Source organism: Canis lupus, chromosome 15 (assembly GCF_003254725.2).
Source record: "Canis lupus dingo isolate Sandy chromosome 15, ASM325472v2, whole genome shotgun sequence".
In the NCBI taxonomy this organism is placed as follows: domain Eukaryota; kingdom Metazoa; phylum Chordata; class Mammalia; order Carnivora; family Canidae; genus Canis; species Canis lupus.
Window position 1 is genome coordinate 1510841 of NC_064257.1, and position 26889 is coordinate 1537729.

The window sequence follows — 26889 nt, forward strand, 5'->3', positions numbered from 1 at the left end:
GAGAGTGGATTTGCAGGGCAGATGATTCAGGCTTCCCTCAGGCTCCACATTTGTGAGTGTGGGCAGGTTCTTTGCCTCCCTGAATTGCTCATGTTGTCATCTGTCAAGGGGGTAAAACAGTCAACTGCGCAGGGTTGTCATGAGAATTCCACATGATCCTCAATAGCAGAACCTCGCACGGTGCCGGGCACATAGGAAGGGCTGCGGGTGTCTTGGCTAACGTGGAATCGACTTGACGGTTGGGTCTTAGGAGTGATGGTTATATGAATATGTTATATGAACCTATATTCATAGGTTATATGAATGTATTTTTAAAAAGAGGGAGAGTATGGCTCCAGTGCTTACCACATGGTGGGCTTTCGAGATGTAATCGTTGGGTGAATGAATGAATGGAGCTTTGAAGCCAAACAGCTCCAGCTTTGTCACTTGGTTGCACGATCCTGGATGGTGCACCTCCCCTTCTATGCCTCTGCTTCCTTTGCTGCGGGATGGGTTTAATAGATAGAGATATTTATGTAGTGTTCACAGATGAGGAAACTGAGCCATGGGGTGGCTAGAGCTACAGCTGCCACATGGAGAGACCAGGGTGCCCACCCGCAGGCTGCTGCAAGGGTGAATGAAACAAGGAATGGAAAGTTTCTGACTCAGTAAATGTTTGTTCCTTTCCATAAGCAGGATGCACTGCCAGCCTCGGGTCTTGGCCAGAGGAAACTGAGCACGAGGGTTTGCAGCCCCCATGGGAACAGGGACTGCCTTGGAGGCAGCTGCACGCCGGCTGTGGGTTGCTGGCACTGGCGCTTAGGAGGGACTCTCCAAGAGGGTTCTCTGGAGACCACCCTTCCCAGGGGGCCGCTTCCCAAGCAGCTGTCTCGCCTCTGCAGGGCCCACCTGCACTGGGGCCAAGTAGAGAATGTGCCTTTTCGCAGCAGTGTTTTGGCCTCAAGAGTGGATCCCAGGCTGCTCTGACAAGCCATCTCCCGGGCAGAGGCATCCAAAGCCCACATGGAGGAGAGTGTGGTGGAAGCAACACCTGGCACAGGACAGTCCCTAGGAAGAGCCCTGTCACAGTTACCTGCTGTTGACCTTGTGAGGCTCTTTATCATTGTCACTATGGACTGGGACCAGGTACAGGAGGCTTTACCTCCTCCATATGACATTTCATCCACCCAGCATCCCTTCAGGATAGGTGTGAGTGTCCCCACTTTACAGATAAGGAAACTGAGGCAGGTACAGGGAGGTAAGCACATAACTAGTGAGTGACAGAGTGACAAGTGAGAACTTGAATTTAATTATCTGACTCGAGAGACCATGTTCTTTAGCACCATTCATATTTACTGCCCTTCATTGGGCATAAAACCTCTTGGAGAAGTAGAAGGGTCTTTGAGTCCTAGAACAACCAATCTCTTTCCTCCTGGATTTGGCTGTGACCCAGGAACTGGGGGACCCTAGATGCCTTGGGGTCAGAGCTCCAGCTACTCTTTTGACTCGCTCATCCACACTTGACTTCTTTCCAGGGAGTATTTCATCCATTCAATGGTCCAACAAACGGTTATTAGGGATCTTCCATGTGCCAAGCCTTGTTCTAGGTACAGGGATGCACCATGAACAATAATTATAGCCAGTCCTTACTATGTACAGGTACTACTCTAGACACGGTGCCTGGATTAGCTCATTTAATACTCACAAGAACTCATAGATAGCTCTTACCTTTCTTGACAGATGAAGAAACTGAAGTACAGAGAGGCTGAGTAATTTGTTCAAGATCGCACAGCTAATGAGTGTCAGAGGCAAGATTTGAACCCAGGCAGTCTGGGGTCAGCATCAAAATGTGTGACTGCCCCCATACTGTTGTGGCTCTTGTACTTCCTGCCTTCATCGAACTTAGAGTCCTTCTTTTCTAGCAGGCATGATAGCTCCAAAATAATTTAATTCAGTTTTGTTTGTCAAGAAGTGTACTGGACAATGAGAATAAATGATCCTGGGTGTGTAAAGTACTTGACATCCCACGGCCACTGGGGAGAAGTCAAGGTCATGAGAGGGACCTTGTCCCACTCCCCACCATGGCTTTGACTGCTATGTGCCTTTGGCAAGTTTTGTCACCTCTCTGAGCCTCCATTTCTTCATTGTTAGTATCAATTCTACATGTTTCCAAGTACTTTTGTGAAGACTAGATGACATGGCAGATGGAAACAAGATTTCATAATAGAAAAAAAAAAAAGCAAAGCACCAGGCAAGGATTTGTTATTAGACCAAAGTGAAAATGTGATCAGTTTGATGAATGAATGAATGAATGAATGAATGTTCCTGACAGGCTTACAGATTGGCTTGGGTAACAGATGGCTCTCTTCAGGAGATCTGTTGAAGTTTTTAAGGATCCCATCAGGCCTCTGTCCTTGGCTATGTCCCAGCCTCCTGTCCCTTGAGTTCTTTTGTGTCTGATTTTTTGTGAGCCTTTAGCAAACACTTATTAATATCTGTTGGGAGACAGGCCTTGTGCTAGACTCTATGGGGAGACCAAGATGGATTTGGAATGGTCTCTGCCCTCCGGCATTCACAGGCTAGGAAGAGAAATGATAATCCTATTAACTACTACTAATACCACCACAAGCAATGATGACCAACGATTATCAAGCATTTACCACATGCTGGATATTGTGCTGAGTTTTTATATACATCATTTCATCTAATCACTATAACAGTTCCGTGAATTTGCTAAAATTACTGTCCCACTTTACATGTAAGTCCACACAACTCTGAGGTTATAGAGGTGGGCATGAACCCGAGAAAGATGTGAATGCAAGTAATCTATTATAAGATAGAAACCACTGTGTATCCTACTAAAGGGTCAAGGACAAGCCTCTCAGGGATCAGAAGGAGAAGGAAGAAGGATGACGGTGGTGGTGGTTGGTGGTGATGGTGATGCTGCTGCTGTTGATGGTAACAATGATATTTATGTGGCAGTGATGGTTATGATGATGACGATGGTGTTGCTGCTGCTATAGATGGTAATGATGATGATATTTATGATGATGATGGTGATAGTGATGATGGTGGTGATGGTGATGATACTGCTATGGTTGATGGTAATGAAGATGGCATTTATGATGATGATGATGATGATGGTAGTGATGATGATGGTGGTGGTGATCATGGTGGTGGTGATGCTGCTGCTATTGATGGTAATGATGATATTTATGATGATGATAGTGATGGTGATGATGGTGATGGTGGTGACGGTGATGATGATACTGCTATGGTTGATGGTAATGATGATGGCATTTATGATGATGGTAGTGATGATGATGAGGTGGTGATCATGGTGGTGGTGATCATGGTGATGGTGTTGCTGCTGCTGTAGATGGTAATGATGATATTTACGACGATGATGGTGGCGGTGATGATGGTGAGATGGTGATGGGTGCTATTCGTGGTAATGACGAAATTTATGATGATGATGATGGTGATGGTCGTGATGGTGGTGATGGTGATGATGATGGTGATGGTGATGGTGATGATGATGATGATGCTGTGTAATGATGATATTTATGATGATGGTAATGATGTGATGGTGCTGCTGTTGCTATTGATGGTAGTGATGGCCATATTTATGATGATGGTGGCAGTAGTGGCAATGGGAATTATGGGGATGAGGATGATGGCAACAATGATGATAATCCTCTGGTGTCCAGTTCTTGAGCTTCTGCTTTACACCAGGCCCTGACCCGGTTGCTTTCTACTGTTTCATTTCATCCTCACAACAACTTTACAGTGTCAGGATCTCATCTCTATTTTACTCATGAGGACTCTGAGCTGGAGAAAGGCTGAGTGGGTTGCCCACAGGCAGACATCCAGTCAGCTGGACTCAAACTTGAGCATGCCTCATTGTAGAGCCACCACTCTCTGCCATACTAGGGTCCTTAACCTATGGGCCATGGGTCCAGCCATCTCAGAGATGTTCCATGAATATCTGTTGAACAGATATTGACTGGATGGATTCTTAAAGGATCAACACCTTAAACCCAGAAGGCATAAATACCATGTCTTGAATGAGCATGTGTAACCATTATTTAAATACACGTGGTAATGCTGTGATGACTAACATACAAGTTAATTGTAAAGCATTATGTTCATTGTGGCTTTTGTATTATTCTTTTTTTTTTTTTGCCCAGTGAAAAGATGCTAAGTGAATAGCTACGGGGAGTTTTGAGAAATGTTTTCATAGAAAAAGGAGTCCTAGTGCTGAAAATGGTGGGAAGCATCATGCCGCCCTACATGGCACGTGCAGGATGCTTTGCCTGCTGTCTGGCACAGAGATCCCTCAGAGGAGGGAGGAAATCCACCAGGATGGGGATTGGGAGCCTGTGGCATTTGTCCTGCATGTCTAAGTCCTGAGCTGTCATTCTCAGTGGCTCTCTCTCTATAAGAGCTGACACCAGCATCTAATAGCTTTCCCAAATGGCTATCAGATTCTCACATGAATGAATGAATAATGAAAGCAAGAATGAGTGAATTACAACGAACGGTGCTCAGGGAGCCCGTGAGGGGATGTTTTCCCCAAGGAGTGCTTGAAAGTGAGAGTTCCTCAGCCTGAGAGCAGAAACAGAATGCAGGGCTGCTGGCTGGACTTGCAGCTCTGTGAGTGGGGTCATGAGGCCAGGGCTGCGTCCCTGGGGGAGTCTGACCTTGACCCTGTGCTGACCATGTTGGAGGAGTGGAGGTGACTGGAACTTGGCTGTGAGGCCATTCTCAGCAGGGCTGTGCTCACCATTTTTGGATGCATTTTTCCAACTCAAGTGTAAGCTGACAGATGGTAGTAGAATAATATTCTCACTTTCTCTACTTCCCACAGGCCTCCCTCCAACACAGTCCTCTAAGCTCTTAGAAATCTCTGACACATCTCTACCATGAGACCACGGCTGGCTTTTGGCAGGTAAGCTCCCTCCATCTCTCCCCTGCACCCCAGGACACAGAGCAATTTCAGCACAGCCCAAACGCCGCTGGGCTGTGCTTGCGGCCAGGAGATAGGTGGGAATGACTTCAGCCTTGGCAGGAGGATGGAGCCCCACACTCTACGGAGACGTAGGCAAAAAGCTACCAAATGTCCAGAGTCCCGCAGCTGGCATTTCTGCAAATGGCAGCATATGGTGGTGGGAACGTATCCTGGGATGAAAGCCAGGGAACCGGTTCTGACCCCAGGTCTGCCTTTATGGCTCAGAAAAATCTCAAGGAAGCACCTCCCTTTGTGGGTCTCCATTCTCCTGTCTGAAAAATGAGAGAATGAGACTCAGTGAACTGGGCAGGCCATAAGCCAGCTGCTCTAGGCCCCAGCCAAGGCCATGGGGCGGCAGAGAGAGGCAGTGGAGATGCCACTGTAGCTGTCCACCACTTCCCTGCTTGTTTGCTCTCTGGACCTCGCAGCCACAGAAAACCTGGGCTGGGCTGTGTGTGTGCTGTGTGTGTGCATGTATGCATGTGGGGGCAGGACCCGTGTCCCGTCTAGCACACTCTGCTGGAACTCACACTCAGACCTGGACGGAACAGGGGTGAGGACAGGGCCAAAGCTCATGGGCAGAACTGCAGGGCAGGCTGGGACAGCCGCTTGGAAGACGAGGCCGGCAGGGTACTGAGAGCCAGAGATGAATAAGGCACGTCACCAGCCTCAAAAAGTGTTGCATCCTAAGGGGGAGATGCTATGCAAATAGTGACAGTGTGGGGAACCCGGGAAAGGCAGGAGGGTTCCATTCTGTCTGGGTTTGGTGATAGAGATGGTTTACAGAAGACCATTTGAAGGTAACACTTGAACTGGGCTTTGAAGGATGAACAGAAGTTCACCAGATTGAAAAAAAAAAAAAACTGGAAGAAGGGCATTGTGGGCTGAGGAGACAGCAAGTGCAAAGGAGCAGTGGCTGAGATGTAGGCACAGGGCAGGAGGGGGTCGGCTTTTGGCTGTATGCCAAAGGGCTTGGGTTGGGCCCTGTATGATCAAGGAAAGGAGGTAATTCGGCTCCGTGGGGCCAGGAGAGGCCTCTGGGCCCCAGGGAGAGGCTGAGCTAAGAGGAGGTGGTCCGTTAGAACTCACTAAACCGAACCAATGGGGGCCAGGGCAGGTCACCCCTTGCTGAAGTGCTGGGGCCCTTCAGGTCTTCCCGTGCAGGGCATCAGGCCCCCCGTCCCGTGGTGGAGACCTCTCTGGTCGGGGGCTGCTGGGATTGCCATCGGAACCCCCTAGCCCCCCCACTAGCTCTCCCTGCCCCCCTCCCCCATCCCTGAAGACCATGCCCCCCCACCACACCCCTTTAAGGACCCAATGCTGTTATTTAGGCCCTTTCCAGCCCTCTGCTGTCCATGAATAACAGGTGGCCCTACCCCAGAGTCATTTTCTGTGTGGTAGGTAATTCTGCACAATTTTGTACTTTTACAGTTTCCTCTCTTGGCAGAACTCAGAATGCTCTCACATCTGTCATCCCCTGGGAGAGTAGAAAGAGTAGGCTCTGGGGCCCATCAGCGCTGGATTCCAGCCCTGTCGTGTCACCCCCTTGGGGAGCGGTGTGACCGGTCTGAGCCTCAGGATCTGCATCTCTGAAACACCTACCACCTCAGGTGGTTCCAAAACCTCCTGCCCAAGCAGGTGAAAGTCTGGCTCCCTGTCCACTCTGCATCCTTGAATGCTTCTCCATTAGCTCACATGCCTGCAATGGAGCGGGTCTTACAGGCAGGGGGACATAGACAGGCCTGGGGATTTGGGGCTCAAAAGGTGACATACGCGGTGAGCACCTGTGCCTTAACAGGCAGGCAGGTCAGTTAACGTGATTTTCCTTTAAAAAGTTCATGCAGCAGAACTTCCCTGACACCCCTTCTGTTCCAGGCTCTGGTGGACACTGGGGATCCAGACAGGGATAAGATGGTCCCTTCTCCCTTCACTGTAAGAAAGGGAAAGCACTGTGGAGGAGGGGCATGTGAGCCGGCCGGAGGGATCAGGAGATGGGAGGGGACGGAGGGGGTTCCAGGCAGAGGGACCAGTATGTGCCACGCAGAGCCCATAGGAAACATCTCGGTGGGGTGGGGCATCGGTGTTGGTGTTTATGATCACCCACCCTACAGAGCTCCCCGTCACAGAGAAGCATTCTTGGGAGCCTAGCACCCTGCCCCCTTGTCAGCTCCGGAGGGTCACATCCAGGGCCAGTCTCCACGGTTTAAGATTAGCATCAACAAGCTCCACGAGAAGGCCAGATATGCAACCCCAGTGCCCAGCAGCGAGGAGCTTCTGAGGCTCTCCTTGGCTAGCGTTGAGGGCGTACGTTGCCTACAGCTCTGAAGGGGTCTGGGGATGATGTTGCTGTGTCTGCGCTGGGAGCAGGTCAGAGATGAGTGACACTTGGTCCCTGCCCCAAGTGCAGAGAGGGAGGTGGAGCGGCCTGCATAAGCCCACACTGCATAGCTACTGATGCTCTTATGGGGGGCGTTCAAAGAGCTATGGGACCACAGGGGAGGGGAAGCCAGAGGGCAGGAGCAGGGGGCATGCTAAGGAGGGAATCTTAGCCAGATGGTAGTGAATAAAAACAGTTCTGATAATTAACAATTACTTAGCCCTTACTACATGCCAGGCACTGTTCTTAGAGCTTTATATGGCTTTACACTTGACTTGCTCAAGTCCACAAAGCAGGCGCTGTTATTATCCTCTTGTACGGATGAGGATGACTCATGCACAGAGAGGCTGAGTAAGTGTCCCAAGCACTCACAGCTGGGAAGTAGCCTAGCCGGGCTGAATCCCGGCGGGCTGGTCTCAGAGTCCATGCTGGAATGACCCAGGGCAGCCTAAACACTAAGCCCTCTCTGAGAACTCCAGGCACCGACAGGCCTGGGACTCTGCTGTCCTCCAGCACATAGTAGGTACTCCGTAAAAACGTGCTCACTGACTAGAACGCACAAACGCATGGATGAAATGGCCCTGGGAGAGGTGGGGTGGAAAACGGGGTTGGGGACAGGCACTGCGGGCAGAGGTTGCAGCTAGAGCAAGGGCCTCGGGTCCCAGCTGGGGCTGCCTCCAGTCACTGGCAGGTCTGGAGCATGGGGCCAGATACAAGAGAATTTGAATGGCAGCCTCCCTGGCCGACCGTCCCTGCCCAGAAGACCTGGCACCTTCCCCTGAAGCCTCCCCACCTGCCCCGACCCACATCGGGGAAGGGCAGGCGCTGTGCTCTTCATGTCCCTGCACCACTCTCTGTCACCCAGACTCCAGGGCTCCCGGGGACAGGACCCCAAGCTGCCCCACACACACCCCCAGGCAGGGGAGGCATACACCACCCAAGAGGGGCCCAGGAGAGACAGCTCAAAACTTGTTCCTGTAAGAAGTTGCTTCCGCACCGAGATTTCAAAGAGCAGGTGATTTTCAAAGACCCCTTTCTTCAAGCTCTGGGGGCCTCGAATGGAAACCCAGGCTTGGGACCGTGCTCTCTGGCTTCCTAGCTGGGCACCCTTGGGTGATGAGTTCGCTTCTCTGTACCCCAGTGTCCAGCTCCATAAAGCGGGGATAGAAACAACTGCAGAATTAGAGGGGGGCAAGGTGGGGGCATAACTCCTATACAGGACCGGACTCCGTGAAGTTTCTCGGCTTCCTGCCCTGTTGCCGGGGCCTTGGTGTCCTCCATAAAATGTAAAATGAAGACGGGAAGACATCCGGCTAGCTCTGACATCCTAGGCTTCCAAGTTGCCAACACCAGTCGACTAGATACATAAACACATTTACACACACAGAGACACTATCTGCCTTGGAACTAGACCATGTAATCATTTTTTATAAATTTAAAATATATATTAAGTTACGTCTAGCGTGAATACACTGCTTATCGTGTCTTTTCTCATGCTTTCTTCCGGTTATGAGAGAAGACCGAGATGCGGCCTCTTAGGGGTTTAGTGAACTCCTCTCGCGCATGTGTTCTATGCACAGATTTCTTAAAAATCTATTTGGGATTCTAGTCTGTTCTATTTTTTAACTCAAGCCGAGCTGCTGGAGCAGGTCCCTGGGCAGGGCTGCGCCCCCGAGCCGAGCAAGGGAGCCGCAGGCGGCAGCTGCCACAGCTGATCTGGGCAGGGGGCCCCCCCAGCCCCTCCCGGCGGCCCGCTGGAGACATCTGACCCTCGGATGTTCTGTGTCACTGGCGGGGGCACATTCTACACTAATTTTAGCTTAGCCTCTTAGGCCTGCTGGCCTGGGGGCCTGCACATAATGGACGCCTTATGTAGACAGCTGCCAACGGTGCAGGAAGGAGCGTCCCACCTTAAAATGTTCCCCGTCCCCGGCCAGTCCTCTGCTCTAGGAGAACAAGCCGGCTCCCTGTTCCTCCTCCCACCAGGAAGGGGCCTTGTTGATGTTCATGGCCCAGCAGGCTGGACCTGGCGGGCAGGTGGCCCACCAAACACACGGGTGATTGCTTCTGTGGACGGGGCCGTGTTTTTATAGGACGGGCTTTGATTTGAGCTGGAACAGCTGAGAGACTTCCCGAGAAATTGCTGGGTGGTGTGTTTGCAGCAGGGCAGCAGGGTGTCTGAAATGGCCCTGGGTGCGTAGGTAGAGCCTTCTGGAGCCTCACCTTGATGCTGTAACTCTATCAAGTATGAACAAATGTACAGTGTCCTTTGACATCCCGTTTGACCCTGATGATGTGGGTCTTGGGTGACAGTGCTCCCCTGTTACAGGCAAGGGAGCTGCGGTTGGGATGAGGCGGTCATTCGCTCAAGGTCACCCAGCAAGTCTGTGGCAGAGACTTGAGCATGAGTGTGGGTCTCCCCTGTTCCAAGTCTGGGGCTCTCTTTCCACTCATCCGCACCATCTAGGTGAGCCGCTCAACCAAGTCCGTATCCATCTGCTCCGTGTTTCCTTAGGTTTGGTGTTGTTTATCGCAAGGAGATCTTTTCGTTTTTCGCCTTAAAAGTCATACCTGTTTATTGAAAATACCTATACCTAGCTGGTCTGTATCTGTTTCCACGGCACAGATCTGATCATGGAAGACTCTTGCTTCAAAATGCAGGACGTCTCTCTTTGGCCCCCATGCCTTCGCCTGACACCCCACCTCCACTGGTTGCTCCCCGCTGGACCCCCTGAATCTGGGCTCCTGCAGCACTTAGATTTCTCTCTCAGGGCACCTGGGTAGAGTTGGGAAATTTTCCTTATGATCTGGTTCCCGGCCAGAATGGAGCTCCCCGGGCAGGAAACCTGCAAGCTGCTCATCTGCATGTCCCTGGGGTCTACACTGGGCCAACCTGTCAAGCCCAGTAAATGTATTGGGCCCCCAGCCCACAGGCTTTCATGAGAAACCGGATCTTTAATCCAGGCTTAGAAATGAGCCGAGGCCTGCCCAGCACCTGCCAGCCCAATAAGGAAGTAGCTGTTGGCTGGGTTCCCAGGGGGACCTGCAGGGCCACATAGCCCCCAGCCCTGTGCAGACTGGGGAGAAGAAGACAGAAGGGTGTCCCCAGATGTGTGCTGGAGACCAACCCCTGTCCCTGTGGCAGATCCTCTACCTCCCCCATCCCTCCACTCCCCCGTCCCCTGGCAACAATACAGCCTGTGTCATGTGGTCCTCAGCCTGGACAGTGGCTCTTTGACCAAGTCTGATGCTCTTCAGGAATGATCCACAGGCATCACATGCTGCTCTGGGGGAAGAAAAGTATTCTAGGGACTATGCTGGCTTCATCAGGGCAGGACCTTTGCTCTCTGACTCCACGTGGTACTCTTCTCTGGGCCATGGGCCCTCAGCCTCCCAGATCTGGGTGCTCTAGATGTGGTTATGGGAGAGGCAGGGCCGTCCTGAGTCCCAAGGCCTCAGTTCCAGCTAGTCCTACCACTTAGGAGTTCTGGGCTCCACTTCGATGGACTTGAGTCTCTCCTTCTGCAAAATGAGGCTGGTGATAGCAGCCTTACAGGGTTGCTGTATTTCATAGGAAAGTGCTTTTAAAAAGTGTAGCAGAACAGCAAGCACACCATGAATGCCTGCATTCCTTCTTCTGGAGGGCTCTCAAGAGCTCGAGAGCCTCCCCTGAAAAGTGCCCAGGCTGCTCGGCGATGGTGGTGGCCTCAGGGAGAAGTAGCGTGAAGGGCTGCATGTGGCACTGTGGGCTAACTGTGACCATTTCTTTGATTCTGACATGGTCTTCGGGGTTTAGCCAAAGACAAGAAAGAGGGAGAAAAACCCCTCTTGTTTTCTGATGGAAGTCTGTGGACAAGTGAGTTTTTGTAATAGAGTCCTTTCACTTTCCTTTTAGCTTTCTAGAAAAGTGTCTTTCATTCATTTGTCTCTTGGTTTATTCATTCATCCTACAGATATCTCCATGGCCCCGACCACATGCCATATGTGGGCAAGGGATGTGCTAATAGGTGGATTGGGGACCCTGCCTTTAGAGAGCCCAGCGTGTAACTGATAATTGTAATTTGGGGTGACAAGTGACATAGGAAAGGCACGGTGTTGGGTGAGGGAGTGGTCATTTCCTGCAGGGCTGGTTAGAAACGTTTCCACTGAAGATTGTGGCAGCAAAAGAAATAGAAGCATAAAAGACCCAAGAATAAACTTAAGAAAGTACTGTGGATTGGTCTGTAAATTAAATAAAATCCCCAAAATTTTATTTCATAAAATTATTAGAAAATACTTCTGGAAAAATAAACATGACTGAATAGCTTAGAAAAAAGTCAGTGTTATCATAATAATTAAAAAAAAGAAAAAGAAAAAAGTCAGTGTTGGTAAAAGAGTAAGCCTTTGGCTCAATGGACAGAACTGAACACCTAGAAGTAGCCGTAAGTGAGCGCAGCACTTAGCATTAGAGAAAAAAAAGTGAGAAGATTCCTAACAAACTCTCAGGACAACCTGCTAGCTACTTGCAGAAGAGAAACAAAACAAAGCTGGATCCATACCTCAGTCCTGGTGCCAAAATAAATTTCTGGGTGATTAAAAAAAAAAAAAAAAGGTATGAAGCCGTAAAGCTATTAGAAGAAAAACAGTGAGGGAATTTCTGTATTGTATTGAGATGGAGAGTGCGTCCTGAACTGTAAAACAAATCCAGAAGTAATGGAAGGAAATAATTAAAGACTCCGTGAATCAAAACCACAATAATCGAGGTCGAAGGGTGATAACCAATTAAGGGAAATGTCTCAAGATACATATGATGGGTACAAGGTTACTACCACCAGTATCGGAAGAGCTCATAAATTAAGTGAAGGCAGATTGTCAGTAGAAAAACAATCAGGCACCTTGCAAATAGGCAATTTGCATGAGACAAAATACAGGGTATAGTAAGCATAGGAAAAGTGTAGTCCCCAGGAGTCAAAGCACATTAAAGAATTGAGATGTACTTCTGGGGGCCTATTTCAAAGAGTAAGAATCCTTGGAGAGATGAGGAAGGGGGTCCCAGGGATACTTGGGCACTCCTCACGGGCTGTGAATTGATAGACGTTTTCTGGGGTGGGTGGTGGATTTAACAGTGTGTACCCACATTTTCAAATGTGTATACCTTCCCCTTGGCAGTCCACTTCTGAACAGGAGGTCCAAGGAAACCATCAAAAAGTGCCTGCACTGAGGGGTGCACTTGATGGGATGACCACTGGGTGTTATTCTATATGTTGGCAAATTGAACACCAATAAATAAATTTATAAAAAAATAATAATAATAAAATTTTTTTTAAAGTGCCTGCAAAAAAAAAAAAAAAAAAAAAGTGCCTGCAATGGTATATGGAGGAAGACAGCCAGAGCACGATGGTTAAGAGTGAAGCATCAGAGGTCAGAGAGACCTAACTTTAAGCCTGGAGGAGTTACTTAACCTCCCTGAGCACCAGAGCCCTCTTCTGTAAAGTGGGATCATCATGACATCACCACCATAGGCTTGTAGTGCACCTCATCCAAGATAATACTTATAAAACTTAAAATGAAGGCTGCGCCCCCAGTAAGGTCAACATTAGCTACTTTATTACTGCCAATGAGGATGTTCATCATAGTGTTGCTTATAACAGTGAGTAACAGGAAATGACCAAATTGGCCATCAGTAGGGAACTACTGGTTAATAATTGAAGAAATGCTCACAGAGAGGCAGCTGTCTGGAGACCTGTATTTATGGACACAGAAAGGTACCTTTGACATATTCATGCGTGACTTTCGTTTTTAAAAAGTTATCAAAAGCATATGGAGGATATGTTCCAAGAAGCATAAAAGTATGCATCTGTGTATCTAGAAAAGCACCGTCGATTCCTGTCATTCCCAGTAGTTAATGTTCTATGAGGTTCCCACAAACCCTGAATTAGTGAACACTGAGCCGTTGTTCCTACGGGGAATATAGTATTCGGTTCCTGCGAGCCTCTGGTCACAACATTCTTATCAAAGGATCAATGTATAATGTTATTTTACGTGTGTTTCTGTCAAAAACACCTCATGTAATAGATATTGTTGGTTCATTAACGTTGAGTTCGTGGCCAGCAGTAATGTAACTCATACCTGAGGGCGGCTTATCTAACACACGTACTTTCTCTGGAAGGCACGTCACAGCAAAATCACCGACGAAAAGCATAAAAATTCCAAAAAAAAAAAAATTGACACTAAAGAGATTGTTAAAGGAACAGTCGTTGACATAGGAGAGCTGAAATGAGAAGGTGGCATTGTGTTTCTCCACCTCAGCTAGAAAGATGCGTGTAGGGTGGCTCACGTTTTTCACCGTCCTGCTCAGGTCTGCAAATGACCGTGAAGTACCCTGAACATTGATTTTGGGGGTTACAAGTAAGTTTTAGCAAGTAGGTGAATTTGCAGATACAGACTCTGTGAATAATGAGGTTTGACCGTATCTAGAAATGTGGTTGTTATCCAAGGGCCAGCATTTTCCCCCTTCTTCCTTGTGCTTAAAACTCTAGATAGTGGACATGTATGAGTATCAGTCAAAGCAGTAAGTTTTCTTTTTCTTTTTCTATTTTTTTTTTTTTTATGATAGTTACAGAGAGAGAGAGAGAGGCAGAGACACAGGCAGAGGGAGAAGCAGGCTCCATGCACCAGGAGCCTGATGTGGGATTCGATCCCGGGTCTCCAGGATCGCGCCCTGGGCCAAAGGCAGGCGCCAAACCGCTGCGCCACCCAGGGATCCCTTTCTTTTTCTATTTTTTTGGGGGGCGGGGGGAGGAAAAAATTGTCATCAGTGGTAATTCCATTGTCAAGACAAAAGCCAGAATTGTTAGGATAACGAACACAGCTATTACTTTTATCTATTGCTTCTGACGGGCCACACACACTTCTAAGCCCTTTACGTCTATTAATTCGTGTACTTCTCACCAGAAGGGGCAGGTGCTATAAATATCTTCACTTTGCAGGTGTGAAAATGGAGACAAAGAGAGGTCTGTTAACTTGCCCAAGATCTCACTTCATAAGAGGCAGAGTCTAGATTGGGACCCAGGCAGTCTGGCTCCAGAAGCCATATTTTCAACCAGAATTCTGACTGGTGCTAGGTTGCAGAGATCCCCCGGAGCCTCTGACCAGGTCCTTGTCCCAAGAGACCTCCGGTCTAGATTGTGAGCAGTGATGGGGGCACATCAGGCATTGCGGGTTCATGGAGGGGGAGGCCTTCCCAGCCCAGCCTGAGGGCTTAGAGAAGGTGACACTGGCCAGCACTTCACAGTCTGGCTCCCTTTCCTGTCTCTGCTCCTTACAGGCATGCCCTCCCTCCCACTGGAGCATTCCACCAGCAGACACACCCAGCCATCTCCCTGTCCTCGAGCCTGCTGTGCCTTCTCACACTAGTGGGCCATCTGCCCATCCCCTAAGGCTCAGCTCACACATCGTCTTTCTCAAGCCATCAGGAAGAAGCGAGGGCTCCTTCTCCCAGCCGCTCATCTATTTTTGACCTATATGGCCCTTATCTCTACTCACCCAACCATCTACCGGTCTCTCATGAACTTGTCCTGGAGATCTTTGGGCGCCCCATACCCAGTATGCTCCTCGTGCATTTCATCTATCCCTACGAGTGTGTTGAGTGAACAGGTAAACAAGCAGATGGAAATGCCCAAGACCCTCCCTGCAAAGATCTAGGCAAGCTGAGTTGTAATGTGGTTGTCGTTGAAGGCCGCCAAGGCTCTGGAGGGTTCTGGAGGCCTGAGCTGTGTGACCAGGAGCCTCTGTGACCACAGACTCAAGAGCCAGAGCTGACAGGGCTGCGAGGCCAACATTAGCTATGGTGTCGTTTCTGTGGCTTCTGAAAAACCCCCACCCCAGTGGGAAAGACTAAGAAAGGTCCCATTCAGCTTCTCTTGGCATTTCCAAGGGAAAGGATGGGGTTTGGATTGGCTGGGCCACGGACATCTTTTCTAAAATAGCTTCATGCATATTCAACTGCTCCCTGAAATAGTCGAGTGGCTATTTTAAGCAGCTTCTACTCAGATGCCCACACATAATGGCATCTACCTTGAGCATGTAAACCAGTAAGAAGCAAAGAAAAGGGTACGAGAGGACAATGTTAGGAGGCCTTTGACGGATTCCGACCCCTCCTCCCCCACCCCTCGGTGTTTTCTTCTCAGGGACTCTCTTGCATGAAATTGAAAGTCATGGTTACTATGACAACTCCCTAGAGGACTTTTCCCATCCAGTGACCTCACCAACCCGGCTCCCAGAAAGCTCAGCCGCATGGGGGGCAGCAGGGTAACTCGAAGCCTGGGTAGGAGGTGAGAGGAGTCCTGCGGGAAGTCAGGTCGCGGCCTCAAGAGAGAGCTCCTCGCTGCCCATTTCCTCCTGCTTTATGCACGATTCAAACAGGTTCCAGCAGGTTGGAGGTGGAGGCCGGGTGGGGAGAGGTGGGACCCGACCGCAGCGGGTTGAGGTTACAACACAAAATCCAGCCACAGGGGTGAAAAGAGAACAGCTCCACAAAGGCAATATTTATTAAGAAGGGTGTACTGGAGCATCAGGGTACCCGGTGCTGTTTGCTGGGGAAATAAAGGTAAATAAGCCGCAGGTCAGGAGATGGACAAGTACATAAACAATTGTGTGTGTATTTATCCAAGCTTTGACTGTTTCCGTCCACCCCTCACCCCAAAAATAAGGTTCAGAGGAGAAGCTGGGAATATAACGTAGTAGGTGGCACCGTTGAGGTGAGGACACGGGATTCACCGAGGAAGGAAGCGGGTCTGGTGAGGTGTGGGGTGAGGTGTGGGCAGAGCCGTGGGAGCTTCCTTGTAGGACAAGCAGGGTGGCCCCTGTTCCTGGTGGCAGGCTCTGCACACACCAGAGGCGCAGAGGAGGAAGGCGGGGTCGGCCCGGGGAAGGCCCAGCCCAGGTGGCTGGAGCGTGGCACCAAGGAGGAGGTGACATGCTGAGAAGGGGCAGCAGAGGCCGAGCAGCCAGGTCCCTGGGGCTGTGGGGACTCTGCTCTATCACTTCGCGTGTGGTCAGAGGCCCCAAACCCCCCGGTCACCTCTGCAGGTCTCCCTGCATCGCAACGTTGAACAACGATTGGAAGAAAATGAGATTGGGTAAAAAAAAAAAGAAAAAAAAAGAAAAAAAAAAAAAAAGCTTCCCAGTGAGAGATGTGGTGATGAGCCATGGGACAAGGAAGTGACCCAAGCCTGGGTCCGAGGAGGGCTGAGAGCCGGGGGGGATGACCCGGGAGCGGCTGCTCAGCCCGTGTCCGTGGAAGAGCCGGCTTGCTTCTACACGGCTGGGCCTACACTCCCACGGTCGCCCTGTGGTCACCCAGGAAAGGTTCTGTTTGGTGTTGTTCAGGGCACCCTGAGACAGGCAGGAAAGTGCGTGATGCCTTCCAGGAGGCTGGGCACCCAGAGGGTTTGGGTGAGAGGCACCCATGGAGCTCAAGGAGGGGAGCTCCGGCTCTGCCCAGGACACCGGGCCGGGGGGGCCACACGTCGCTCCTGGGGGGCTTCCTCGAAGGCTTCAGGAATGATCGGCAAGCGGCCTGGTGCCCAGAGGTGGCGGTCTCTGGCTGTCCTATCCATCCCCTGCCATTCCCCTACTCGCATGCGGATTCTTTACCCTCCATTCATTCGTTTGCTCGCTCATTCATTCCTTCAGTTGGAACAACAGAACAGGAAGTCGTGGCACAGGTGACGGCTTCTTCGCTGAACGTTCAGGGATCCGTGATATCCCTGAAATTATAAGAGAATGAACACATCTCCTGTGTTCATCATCTGGAGAGACAGTGCATGGCTTTTAACAGATTCTCAAAGGGCCCGATGACCCCCTAGAGTGGTTATGAACCACTGATAGGGATAGGAATGGTTTTATTCATTTTTTTAAAGATTTATTTATTCATTTATTCTTATATTCATGAGACACACAGAGAGAGAGGCAGAGACACAGGCAGAGGGAGAAGCAGGCTCCATGCAGGGGGCCTGATGTGGGACTCGATCCCAGGACCCAGGATCACGCCCTGGGCCGAAGGCAGATGCTCAACTGCGGAACCACCCAGGCGCCCCAAGAATTGTTTCATTTGAAAACAAATGGCTTTGCCTTTTGATAGGCAAGCAAGCTGGGTGAAATCTCTGCTTCTGGTCGAGCTGTCCCAGATGATGAAGCATGACTGGGGACGCTGCCGGGGTCCTGGGCATTGCCGTACACCTAGCGTGTGTGCACACGGCAGCCGAGCTGGACGCCGAGGCCTTCTGGGCGTCGGGGGAGGCCAGGATCCTCCACCTAAGGCTCCTCTCTGTGTCTCTCCCCTCCCGACCACGGTCTCTCTGCAAGGCCTCTTTCCAGCCTGTACTTGACAGAACGTGAGGAGGCCCTTCTGGTTTGGATAGAATTAGAAAGCTGGAAGAAAGCTGAGGAAGGAGAAAGCATCTGAGCTGGAGGTGCAGAGGCCTGGGTATTGAATAAAGGCTTTGAAGGGAAGGAGAAGCTGAAGCTTATTGATCAGTGTAATAAAAGTCAGGTTGTCTCAGACCCTGTCTGGAAAGCCTCCAGTGGCTCCCTGTGTCTGAGTAAAAGCCAGAGGTCTTATAAATGCCTTCACAGCCCCCGTGATGTGGCCGCCAATGACGTCTTATCTATCCCCCATCCTCTGGCCTTCATACTGTTCCTCAAACTCTGGCCTCAGGGCCTTTGCATGTGCTTTTCCCCTGTGAGGAAAAATATAGTAAACATAGTTTCCTCTCTTACTTCCTTCAGGCCTTCCTTTAAATGCCTCCTCCTTGATGAAAACCTTCTCTGGGCCCTATTTAAAATGGCAAAACCTCCTCCTGCCACTACGCCATCTCCTGCTTTGCTCTTCTTGATCACCATCTAACATGACATTGTTAAGTACTGTTCCCGGTGCCCGAGACCATGCTTGGCCCACGGTTGGTGCTAAATTAATATTTGTGGAATGGATGAATCGCCTCTCTTCATGCTCTGAGTTGGCTGTTGTAACAAACTCTAATCTGCCGATCCTGTAGTAACTCTGCAGGACAAGTTTTATTCTCCCTTTCTCAGACGAGAACCAGAGACTCAGCAGCTAGAACCACTTCCTGGGTTCTAGGGGCTCAGATACTCCAGCTGTCTTTTTTTTTTTTTTTTAAGATTTAATTATTTATGAGAGAGCGAGCAAGTGAGAGAGAGAGAGAGAGAGAGTAGGGGCGGGGTAGAGGGAGAAGGAGGAGGAGACTCCCAGCTGACGTAGGGCCTGATCCCAGGACCCTAGAGTCTGGACCCGAGCTAAAGGCAGTTGCTTAACTGAGCCACCCAGGCATCCCTTCCGCTGTCTTTTTTTTTTTTTTTTTTAAGATTTTATTTATTTATGCATGAGAAACAGAGAGAAAGAGAGGCAGAGGGAGAAGCAGACTCCATGCAGGAAGCCCGATGTGGGACTCGATCCCCGGACTCCAGGATCAGGCCCTGGGCTGAAGACAGGTGCTTAAACCACTGAGCCACCCAGGCTGCCCGTGTTTTGGGTTTTTAAAAAGATTTTATTTACTTATTCATGAGACACACACACACACACACACACACAGAGGCAGAGACACAGGCAGAGGGAGAAGCAGGCTCCATGCAGGGAGCCCGATGTGGGACTAGATCCCCGGTCTCCAGGATCAGGCCCTGGGCTGAAGGCAGGTGCTAAACTGCTGAGCCACCCAGGCTGCCCCCTTCTACTGTTTTTTGTTTGCACATCCCTGTCCTGCAAGCCTTTGACGCTGCCTTTACCAAGGCTCCTTGCACCAGGCAACAGGCTGGGTGTGTACATGGTCCAGCCATGTCCGGGTCACATGGTGTTTGATATGTCCTGGAAGTGTGAGCCGCATGCACTCATCAGAAGCAAAGTAAAGGTGAAAAGAAGATAAGTTCATGGAGCTTTTGATGGATTCCTAGTCCTCGGTGCCACCCCACAAAGTATCTTAAACAGCAGCTCACTTTTCTGGAAGAGATTACGGAAATGAGGACTTTGCTCTTTGAAAATAGAGGCCCGAACCCAGACAGAAGCCCAGAATGCGTCCGATAGCCCCAACATACGTCAGCCGGGTCCTTTGCCTAGAGTAGAATCCACCGGGTGGTCCTCTGCCCCTGTCCTTCACTGTTACACACAATTGTAACACACGCTAGGGGTGTGAGAAGTTGGTGAGATGGGATGGGGAGAGAAATGCGCTACAACCACCGCCCCCCACAGGTGGTCCAGTCACTGAGAATTATGAAGATGGATACACACAGCATGTATCTTTAGGGAACTTACTGTCCAGCGAGAGAAACAGATGGAAAACAGTTAAGTTGAAGTGTATTCATTTATGCAAACCCTCACCCTATTCCGACAAGGCTTCAAGAGAGATTTGGGGACGATGATATGGTGATATTCTGTGGTTGAGGCGGGGATACGGGCTCCCGAAGGGGGAATGGTCTCTTCTTCCTGGGGAGTCAGGGTCTCTGAGGTGGTGGTGCTGGTGCTGGGAGGAGGGGAGGCAGCTGGCCTGCTTGGTGACCCAGCAGGAGGCCCCAGGGCTGGAGTCGGGGGCGCACAACCATCCCCAGGTGCTGGGAGCAGGTCGTGCCCCTTGAGGAACTTCTAGGCCAGTGAAGCAGAGCCTCGTACCTACAGCCCCTCTCTCCTCACTCTCAGAGGCCTGTGCTCAGCATATGGAAAGCCCCAGGCTAACGGGGCCTGTGACATTTCCTGTGGTGGCTGAGGGAGACGCTGCTCCGGGCTTGACCCCCACATCTGGCCACACAGATCACGATCCATAGTCGTTGGGGTCACAGGAGCAACACCTGGCAGCGCCTGGCCTCCAGACAGCACAGTCCCGTTTGCAGAGCTGCAGTGCACCCCTCACCCCCTTCGTTCTGCTCCCAGGAAGGCCGGGGGCGGGGGCATTCTCCAGTGTGTGGATGGGACCAGAGAGGCACAGAGACTCCAAACCTCCCTCCCAGGAAGTGGCAGGGACAGTTCTGGAACGCAGGTGGAGGGGACAGGAGCCCTGCCCGCACAGACACGGGCAGAGGACCACCCAGCAGCAAGAACTGGTGGGAAATGGCTGGGGCTTCGCCATCAGGTTGGACCAGGTGCAGAGCCTGCCTCTCCCAGCCACAGGCTGTGTGCCCTCGCCTCCCTGAGCTTTGGGCGTCTCGCCAGTTAAATGAGAATAATTGTATCTCCTCTGTGGGTTTGTCATAAGAATTAAATGAGGTGAGCTGTGTACGTCCACCCAGCGAAGCGCACAAGGGCTAGAGCCATGCACGGCTCAGTTTGTGGCGGGCTTTCCGTGAATTATTCCATCCCATTCTCCATGCACCCCACAGACTGGGTCCTCTCACCTCATTTTATGGACTTACAAAGACACCGAGTTCACCAAAGCTCCCCTGCCAGCCGGTGAGGGAAACTGAACACTGGCTCGAGAGTCCCGGTCATTAAACACGACGCTGCTGTTACGCACCTTGTCTCGTTTCTTTTAGGAACCTTTGGCCCACACGGGCTTGGCCCCTCACCAAGCTTGTGGAGGTGACCCCCTGACCCAGCAGGAGGGAAGCACCAGGGGACGGTGTGGCAGGGAGTCCCTGGAGACGCTGGACAGGCCGAGGGAGCTTGACCCTGGAGGAAACGGTCAGCAGCTGGGGCTTTGGGAAGGAAGGGCTGCAAGGTCACGGGCATGAGGCAGAGCCGCATGGCCAAGGTGGTTGGTGGCTTTGGACAAGCAAAGTGGTGACCTGGAATCCAGCGGGCTGGGTTTCCCTTCCCACTTCCTTCCTGTGCGACTGTCTCGCTGAGTCACCTCCAGGAAGTGGGGGTGGTGAGGTGGAGAGTGAGGAGCCCTGGGTCCTCCCTCCCCCTCCCCCTCCCCTCGCCGCGTGACCCTCCACCAACCACTTCCCCTTGCTGGGGCTCAGTTTCCACATCTGTCATACAAGAGGCCTGGCGAGATCTCCGAGGTCAGTCAGAGGGCCTTAGCAGAGGGAAGCACCTCCTAGAAGACAGTCTAGGACAGAGGACCTCTCAGCTGGTCATCAGTTAGGGATTTAATGGGCCCGGGGCCCCACAGAAGCACCCCTGCATCCCCACAACTTGCTGGGCCTCTCCGTGAGCCGTGAGTGTCACCACCAGGTGGTGGGACCAGGAGGGCAGCACAGGGCAGGGCCTCCAAATTCTGGGATGATGATGATGGTCACAAGGGGCCTGACTCCAGGCCCTACGGTTCTTCTAAGTTGGCTCTGTCCTCTGCCAGTCTCCTGTGATTCCTGTTTCTGACTTTTTACTGTGTCCTGGGCCCCGGCAAGGGTCCGAGTAGATGCTCCAGGATTCTCAGCGCAGGTACATACAGTCTTGTGGGCAAACGCCCAGCCAACACGGGCCTCTCTCAGCTCCCTGCAGCGTCCAGCTGCAGCCCTGGGCGTGCATGAGCCGTTCCGCGCACCAGGCCCAGGAGAAGCTGCCTTGGCCATCCAGAGTTCCAAAGCTGTTTACAAGACTTCTCCCTCGAGACAGCATGTCCTGACGTCAACGTGGACTCGGTTTGTGCAAGTGTCAGTTCCTAACATATCACAGCCCCAGCTCTAGGATATAAGGACATCTGTGGCTAGGAGGAGCCGGGAAGGGCGTGTAACTCCTCTACCGACTGCCTCGGTAGGTGAGAGAGAGGGTATGGCATCTGTCTGAGTGTCTTGCCGCTCTGGGGATGGTGGGAGGACAGAGGAAGGGGCATGGACTCCAACTATAAGGTTCTTTACCCACGAGCCGGAGTCCCGTGGGGTTAGCATGGCTCTCAAGCTCATCCTGACGTGGCCGGGGCCTCCCAGGCCAGCCTCAAAGCGCGGGTCCCCTCCTGTCCTCCGGGCTTCAGCCTCACCGCTGGGCCTGGGCAATGCCCCATCTTGCTGGATCGCTCCACGTTTCTGTGTCCTTTAATGGGACCATCACTTCCCCTCGCCCCCTCCAGCTTCATCCTTCTCACCGGCTCTCCTCGGAGACCCCATTTGATATCACTTCTTCCAAGATGCCTCCTCTGACCTCTTCCATCGCCCTGGGTGTCACATCTGTGACTTGTCACCCCACCTTACAGCTCTTGGGGTACATGTCTGCACGGCTCCTTGAGCACCGGGACTGGGTCTTGGTAGCATTTGTCTCAGGCTGGGCCCAAGGCTCAGAAGGTGATGGATTCATTTCTGGGGAAAAGAATGCCCCAGAGTGGGTTACCAAGGTTCAGGGTCAGCAAGAGAACAGAGAGAGGCCTGGGCAAGCTCGGTTGAGTCCCTGGCTCTGCCGCTTGTCCCCAGCTGGGTTTCAGTTTCCCCTCTGAACATTGGATTCATTTCACGGGTCTTTCAGGAGCTGACTTTTTGTGGTGCTTCTGGTTAATCTGCACATAAGGCTGCTTTTGCAGACCTGCCCAGGTCACCAACCACAGGGCTTTCGCTAAGATCTTTCCTTTAATTCACTGGCCCGTTTCATGAGCCCTCCCAGTGTCCGCTCAGGGCCAGCCGAGCTGGGTGCTGGAGGCACAGGGGGCAGTCGGACGCAGCCCCCTCCTTGGAGGGGTCCTAGCCCAGTTAAGCAGCCGGATGCATCCCCAGCAGCATGGTAAACACAGAGGGCTCTGGAAGCCTGAAAGAGGCAGCCCTAAGCCAGCTGTGGTGGTGCCCAGAGGGACGTCCTGGTGGGGGCAGACCCCAGGGCAGCATAATTCACAGTGAGCACAAAGCATGTAAGCCCCTGGACGTGGCCAATGGCATGAACAGAAGATGTGTCCTCGGCTGCCCCACTGGGCTGGGGTGTGCAAATATGTGTGCCGGGGCATGTCTGTGTGTGAGACACAGAGAGACCAGAGGGGCCGAGAGGTAAAAGGGCCTCGGCCGACATAGCCAGGTCCCCAAGGCCCTTGGGAGAGAGCTCTCCAATTAAAGTCCTGGCTGCTGGGAGCTGGGCTTCCTTGATTATGTAATAGCCAGGAAGTGTCATCTGGGAGAGCCTCAGAGGGGGACAGATGTGTCTGAGCCGTGCTCCATTCCCAGAGGTGAGCCGGGAGCAGATTTGTAAATGAACCAATTTGCAGACAGAAGGAACATCAGAGCCGGAGCAGCCGGTCCGCCTCAGGAGGAGCCGGCACCATGGTCCCCAAGCTGTGGCAGTGGATCCACGTGCAAGGGGACCCAAGGCCTCCTGGCTCCTCCCTCCCTCGGGTCTCACCAGCCAGGACCCCCGTGAGGGAGGTGTCTGGCGCTGGGTGGATGGGGACAGGCCAGCTCCACACGGCGCTGGCGCAGAGGACGTGCACCGGGCCCACTGTGTCCGTGGAAGATTACAGCACCGGGGGGCCTTGTGTCCTGTGGCCCCTAAACCGACCCCAGAGTCAGCCAGGCAGGGGCCCTGAAGCCGCGCTCAGCACTTTTGTGCTGCCGGCTGGGGACACAGCACAGGACATTTTAGTTCAGCTGTGAATTGTCCCTGGGCCCCCAAGAAACAGCCCTGGAAGCCCATTGACAAGACACATGACAGTTCTCAGCTTCCGGGGGATGAGCAGGGCTTCTGAGCGAGTCAGACCTTGAGCCTTGTTTTCCTCATCTGTGAAATGGGGGTAATATTTGCACCACAACTCGGATTTTATTGTGAGGATTACCTACACCTGAAACGTGAAGCATTCGTTAAATGCTGGCTAATGGGTAGTTATGATTATTTCCATAAGAGGTGAACTTCCACGAGGAGTTTGTCCTCTTTGACTTGACACTCCACGTGCTGTTTTAAAAGGTTTGGGGCGCCCTGCCCGGGGTAAGTAGCCCACATGGGAACAGGGTGGCACAGAGCCATTTCTGGGCAGGAGGCGAGTGGTGGCTGCAACACCAGCAGAGAAGACACCCCTTTGCCCAGCTTGGGACAGAGACGGCCCAGCAGTTAGCTCAAGGAGAAGCGGATGGACTATAGCGTTGGGTCTGTATGGGGAGCCAGGCCGCGCTGGGCTCTGTGACTGGGCTGGGAACCTGGAAATTGCATGCCTGCGTGTAGCTTAGTGCCACCAGCCCTCCCCACTGTCCCTGGCACTTCGAGTGACACCCTGCTGGAGGTGGAGCTTGGCGGGAGGGAATCTGAGTATATGCAGCCAAGGCCAGAGTGACCCCTTTGTGGAGTGACTCCCTGGGGGGCTCAGCAGCTTGGCCTGAGAGAAGTGGCCCAGCCTCAGGCCTGCCCCCCAGCTGGCCCCCAGAGAAATGGCTAGTGCGGTGTCCTAGCTGTGGCTGTAGGGACCTCTGTGTGTGGCCTGCCTGTGACAGCCAGTGTCTCTTAGATGGGGTGGGGTGGGGGGGCTCAGTGGTCCTGGCCCATCTTACTTCGTGGCATGGTCCAGACATAGTAGCCGTGCATGTGAGGCATAGGGCCCAGCCCGTGCAGAGAGTGGCTGTGAAATCAGGCATGCGCCAGACTCTCAGTGAAGTGAGCTGGGCCTGAAGTTCTGATGAGGACAGCAAGACCGGCCTCAGGTCAGACCCCCAGAGAGATGCCCTGACCCCCCTAGGACACTACAATAACATCATGGTGGGTGAGCCTGGGCAAGCCCAGGGCACCCATACTGTATGTGGTTTATGATGAGAAGATTGATTCTAGCCCTAGATGGACCTGGGTTTCCCACATCCTCCCAGGCCTGTGCAAGATGAGCTCAGTGATGAGCAGGGCTAAGCCCTCGGGTGCTGAGCCCAGAGCGTGGAGCTGAGTGGAGCTGGGGGTAAGGACTGGCTCACCTGGTCTGCCCAACAGCGGTGGAACCACAGCCGCACGTCACTGCCTCTGGGTGGTCAGCTCCCTTCCGTCTTAGGGTGCAGACTGTCCTCCTGGCCCCTTCCCAAATGCGTGCAGCTGGTCTCTGGACCACAGCGTGGGGACAGACTGGCTGCTTCCACTACAGGTAGCTCCCAGGCAAAAGAGCCCCTGGGCACTTTCTGTGTTCAGCAGCAGTCGTGGTGCTATGGAAGGAGTGTGGGACTTGGGTCCTGACAAATGAGTCCAAATCAGGCTCCGCCTCACCCTGCTCCGTGACCCTGGGCATGGACCTTGGCCTCCAGAAGCTTCTGTTCCCTCATTCCACAAAGTGGGGTGGGGTCCCAGAAGGCCCTCATCATGGTAACTGGTGGGTCCTAACCCACCAGAATGGGATGCATGTCGAGCGAGTGGGTGGGGGGTGGCTTCGGGGAGGTGAAAAAGATAGAAGAAAGAACAATATTCACACCACCGCGAGGCCCCCCTCCACGACAAGGGTCTTTAACATTCCAGATGCTCAGGCACAATGTGAGGTCCCCTGGCCAGGATCCCTGTGGTCCATCCCTGGCGGGCCGTCTCCTCCCTGGGCCACGGGTCCCACGCTGCAAACACCTGCCCCCATGCCTGGAAACACCACTCCCTCCGGTCCTTTCTCTGTCTTGATTGACAGACCCTGATCGTATGAATCCATCTTTCCCTGGAAATCTGGCCATGGCAGTGGGGAGCGGGGAGCAGGGAAAGCTCTCGGGTGAGCTGGCTCGGAAGCGTGATGCCCCCACCTCTACCTACCTCGTCTTTGAGATTAAGGATGGGCTCTTGGCTGGCCAAGGGTTGTCACAATCTGAGCAAGCACGAAGCCTGGCATCCAGAGCCTTGGCAGCCCTCGGAACCTGGCCTCGAAGGGGTGGGGCAGCAGTCACAGTCACCGTAACCAAGAAACATGCTATGCTCAGGCCCCTGGGGCTAGGGTTTCTCTCCAGAGGGTGTTTGGATGGGGCGGGGGGGGATGGGTGGGAGACAGTGGTCTGGCTCCGACTGCACAGGGCCTGCTGTGTGGTTGTGGCTTCAGGGAGAGGTGAGTGGGTGGAAAGGAGCAGGAGCAGGGGGCCACCCTGGGAAGAGGAAATGGACAAGGCCACATCTCTAGGCCCACAGGAATTCCAAGCCCCTGGCCTAGAGCAGCTCAGCTAATTACAGTTTCCCCTAGTTGGTGGGAATGAGGTTCCTAAGAGAGTGCCAGGCTTGGCGGGGACTGGCGAAGGAGGGCAACGTTGAGCTGGGGAGTGAGGGCTCCGGTGGCCAGCTGCCTAATGCATCGTCACCATCAGGCCCCCATGAAGGGCCGCCGGCCCAGCCTCTCCAGAGCAGAGCATCCAGGTCCCAATGGCCCAGGAGTGCAGCAGACACAGATGCCTGCCAGGAACAGGCTGTGGGGATCGCAGGGAGTAAACAACAGAGGAGAATCGCCTTGCAAACCACACTCAATGGAAATCTCCCCCACAGCCACATCGCAAAATGCAACCAAAATATTTATTCTGAGTAGCAGTTTTCAGAATTGCTCTTTGGAAGGCAACATAGTCTGTCCGACTTCCCAGGCCGGCCAGCGCAGAGGGGCACACCCTGCCCTCACCCCGGCGAAGCCAAGAACACATTAGACGGGGACTCGGGTCAAGTTCAGCCTTTGGGGAGTCCTGGCCCATCCTTTCAACACTGTCCAGGGGA

The 26889-nt window shown here is 52.4% G+C and overlaps 1 protein-coding gene across 7 annotated transcripts in view; it reads left to right on the top strand.

Moving 5' to 3' along the window:
* HIVEP3 (HIVEP zinc finger 3) overlaps positions 1 to 26889 on the top strand; it is a 459145-nt gene that overhangs the window by 291840 nt on the left and 140416 nt on the right. For all 7 annotated transcript variants that reach the window (XM_049093980.1, XM_049093976.1, XM_049093975.1 and 4 more), the window contains one exon: positions 4850 to 4930. The gene's annotated coding sequence lies outside the window, so the exon portion shown is untranslated. The remainder of the gene's footprint in view (positions 1 to 4849; positions 4931 to 26889) is intronic.